The sequence below is a fragment of the Elephantulus edwardii genome, unplaced genomic scaffold (genome assembly GCF_000299155.1).
Source record: "Elephantulus edwardii isolate Elephantulus edwardi_28Jun2011 unplaced genomic scaffold, EleEdw1.0 scaffold00034, whole genome shotgun sequence".
In the NCBI taxonomy this organism is placed as follows: Eukaryota; Metazoa; Chordata; class Mammalia; order Macroscelidea; family Macroscelididae; genus Elephantulus; species Elephantulus edwardii.
This window is the reverse complement of record NW_006399784.1, coordinates 1,691,121-1,695,567: the sequence shown is the minus strand read 5'-3', so window position 1 is coordinate 1,695,567 and position 4,447 is coordinate 1,691,121.

Genomic DNA, 4,447 nt, shown 5'->3' with positions numbered 1-4,447 from the left:
TTAAATTTATTTGTAGATCATTTATAGACTATAAAAATACAGTCCTAATTTTAAGAAGATTGTAGACTAGTGAGAAATCTATGCACATCAACAGATAATACTCAATAGTTTGAGCTCTTTGCATGTCAAATATGTTCAATAAATAAAGATTTATGTTCAATAAATAAAGATTTAGGTACTCAGAAACATTTTCTTAAAACAAAGCTTCCCAGATTAAATGATACCAGAAGAATCAGGAGTGTTAGACATGAGAATGGTAAAACCGCAAATTACTTTCTCGGAACATAACATTAGAAAAAGACTAATTGTTATCAAAGTACATCATGTTTGGTAATGTAGAGAGCCAGAAAAACCAGGGGAAATTTACTGAAATAAATTACTATGATAATGTCAGCAGTGGATTCAAACAAGCCAAAGATCCTAAAAATTACACATGACTATGAAATTTTTAATGTGGTTACATAGAAGGTTGCTATGAATAAGAGATAACAAAACAGCAATCAACGGTCAGGGAAATGTTAGGAATGGGAACAAGAAAAGAAAGAGGAGAAACACATTTGAGGCAAAGAAAACAGCGTGTGTGCAGCAGTCTGGAGATGAGAGAGAAGATTGTATCTTTCCTAAGAAAGAAGAGTTCTGTTTCATTATCAAAGTTTCCAGATAAGTAGAAATAAGATTAAAGATGCACATAAGGCAATGTTCACATAGGTTTTAAAGTCCTGAGAAGAATGAAAGCACCTATGAAAGTTTTTGAATTGCTGAATCAAGTGGTATTTCTATTCCAATTTTTTGAGAAAGTGTCAGACTGCTTTCCAAAGTAGCTGTACCATTTTACCTTGCCATTAGCATTAATAAGGGTTCCAATCTCTTTACAACCTCACCAGTATTTGTTGTTTGTTACCCTGTTGAACTTTGCTATTGTTACTGGGGTGAGATGATATTTCAAGTTATGGTTGTTGTCATGTGCCATCAAGTCACTTGAAACTCGTAGCAATCCAGTGTACAATAAACTCTAAATCTTGCCCCATCCTGAACCAGGCTCGCTCTCTCTCTGACACACCTACACCCATTATCCCAGTTACTGTATCAATTAATCTCAAGTCTTCTCCTGTGCTGTTCCTCCACTGTTCCAAGGATGCTGTTCTTCTCTAAGGAGTGGTCCTTCTTGGCCACATGCTCAAAGTACTTGAGATGGAACTTCAAAACACTTTCCTCCAGGGAGAAACCTGGTTTCATCCTCTCTGCTTTAAATCTGATTGTTCTCTTGGAACATGTATCTTGGAAGTCTACAATATATTCTATACTGTTCTACAGCACCATAACTCAAAGACACAGTTCTCCTTCAATCAACTCAAGTCATTGTCCAGCTTTTTGACATATAACAATTAATTTTGAAGACCATGACCTGAATATGACACACCTTAGTCTCCAGATGGGCATTGTTGCTCTTTAGCACTTTGGCGATGTCTCTGATAGAAGCTTTGCTCAGACAAATTGATATTTTGATATTTTGACTACTGGAGTCAAAAGTGTTGATTGTGAATTTGAGTAAGCTTTTTAGCTGTTTTTAACTATTTTCATTTAACAATCTCAATTTCTGCTTCATTTATCATGATGCTGTCAATTAGTCAAGTGGCAAGAACCTGCACTGCAATCCCAGAGGTATGTGGTTCAAATCCACCAGATGCTCTGCTGGAGAAGGAGGGGCAAATCTCCTCCTGTACCAGTCAGATCTGATTTGACAGTACACATACACACACACACACACAAAATAATATAATAAAAATTTTTACAAAAGATACAAAAGCAGCCCAAATGACCATCAACAAATTTCTATATTCCATATAAAAACTATAGTAGGGTCACACAATGGAATATTGCACAGCCTTGAAAAACGAGGAGCTTGTAAAACATTACACAACATGAGGAGCTTGCACGGCATTATGGTGCAGTCTGAGCACTGCAATAGATTACATGAGAAGAACTGTCCAAAAAAATATATGATTTGGCATTATATGTATGACAACAGTCTGGAACAATGGATGCATTTTGGGGAGGGCTGGTGGAGGAGGGAGAGGAGGAGTGGAAGAAAATGTGCAAGAGTGAAAGAAAAAGAAATTAAATAAAAATAATTCAATAAAATGTTGTAAAAGTAAAAAAATAAAAAGGCAAGTAATCAAGAGGATATTTTAATTTGGACATAATTGTTTAATGTATAAAGCAATGGCATGTAGAGAAAATGAAAAGTTATATCAGTAAATCAAGATATCACAGTGTCTTACAATTGGCTGATTATAGTCAGGATTAGGTGAAATGGATAGCTAGGAAACATTTTGTCGTGGATTAAAGATAACTTGCTGGTGATATATAGGAAAAAAAGAAATAAAGCACCATTCAGTGACAGGTAACTCTGGAGTTCATCTTTCAATATGACTTTTACTACACATTATTTGGTTTTGTTATGTAGGTACGCAGGAATATGTGAATGTGGCATGTTAGCCTATCCATAAGTGAACTGGCTATCTACCATTCCACAAGGGGATTTGTCAGTTTCAAAATGTAAAAGAGGATTGGCTCATCTTGCCATTGAATTGAGCAAGACAGCTTCAACTGAGAGATAGGAAGATCTTCTGGTGCCACTGAAAAGAAAGCAAGACAATATAGGACACCTTTCCTGCTCCAGCTACAGGTAAGGCAGAAATATCTAAGGCTACAACACCTACAACCCTGCTGGAGACCTGACATGAGATGAGACTTTGTAAAGGAAGTTGGGAGCCAGTATTTGCAGGACTGAGAACTTGGGAATACCAAGTCTCAAGGCTTAGGTGCCTCTGTGCACCTTTTGGGACCTGTCTTGACTGTACTGTTATTAATTTGGATCATAATCTTTTGACTTCTCCAATATGTTTCTGTGGGGTCTATGAGTTGTCACACTGGATTGGAGACACAACAAAGGAATAAGATTGGTGCTGATATGAGTAGAAAGTGCTATGGGAGCATGGGGCTTGTGTCTGATTGCATAATAATCAGTTTTGTGTTATCAATGAGGTGGATGGGAATAGTTGCCCCTTGTGAATTTGTTAAAGGTCAAATATGACCATCCCAATGGAGCCCTTATTCTTTTTACAGCCCCAAGAGGCAAATCAGCTTTCATAAGTTAAATAGTGAGCTCAAGGCCAAGCACACAATTGAGAATAAGGATTTAATAGCCAAAGAAACTGAACATTAAAGACATCATTTGCAGTTTTATTACTATTGGTATTACTCAGGGAGAATAAGCAAAGGCTAAATTATAACTATATTAAAAACGATGTTTTCAAAAATAAAAGGCAAAGAGACTTATGTTTGTTGTTGTTGTTATGTGCCGTCAAGTCGCTTGTGAATCATAGCGACCCTATGTACAACAGCCCTAAACTCTGCTCTGTCCCGTGCTAATCGCACCGTCTCTGATACACCCATCCCTATTACCCCAATCACTGAATCAATCCACCTCATAGGGAGCCTTCCCCTTCTGCGATGTCCCTCCACCCTACTAAGTATGATGTCCCTCTCCAAGGACTTGTCCCTCCTTACAACATGTACAAAGTATGTTAGACAGAGCCTCAGAAGCGTTGGTCTCCAAGGAGCATCCCGGTTTGACCCTTTCCAGGATGAATCTGTGTGTTTTCCTAGCAGTCCATGGAACCCTCAATACTCTTCTCCAGCACCACAGCTCAAAGGAATCAACTCTCCTTCTATCCCCCTTAGTCATTGTCCAACTCTCTGATGTATAACAGGTGATTGCGAAGACCATGGCCTGTATCAGACACACCTTATTCTCCAAAGAGACACCATTGCCCTTCAGTACTTTGGAGAGGTGCCTAACAGCAGACTTTCCCATGGCAATACGTCTTCTGATTTCCTGGATACTGCTGCTGAGAGTGTTGACTGTGGAGCCAAGCAAACTGAAGCTGTGAACAATCTCAATCTCTTCACCATCCGTCCTGATGCTGCCAATTGACCCAGTGGTGAGAATCTTTGTCTTCTTTACATTGAGCCTCAATCCATATTGGAGGCTGCAGTCCTTGACCTTCTGCAGCAAGCTGTTCAAGTCGTCCTCAGTTTCAACAAGCAAGGTTGTATCATCTGCATATCACAGATTGTTGATAGATCTTCCAGCAATCTTTACCCCACATTTCTCCTTGAAGACCCCAGCCTCCCGGATAATCTGTTCTGCATACAGGCTGAAAAGGTATGGAGACAGGACACATCCCTGGCATACGCCCTTCCCAATTTTGAACCATGCAGTGTTTCCTTGCTCTGTTCTGACGAGTGCCTCTTGTTCCTAGTAGAGGCTTCTCATTAGCACAATCAAGTGTTCTGGGATTCCCATTCTTCTCAGAGTCAGCCACAGTTTGCTATGATCCACACAGTCAAATGCCTTTGCATAGTCAATGAAACACAGATA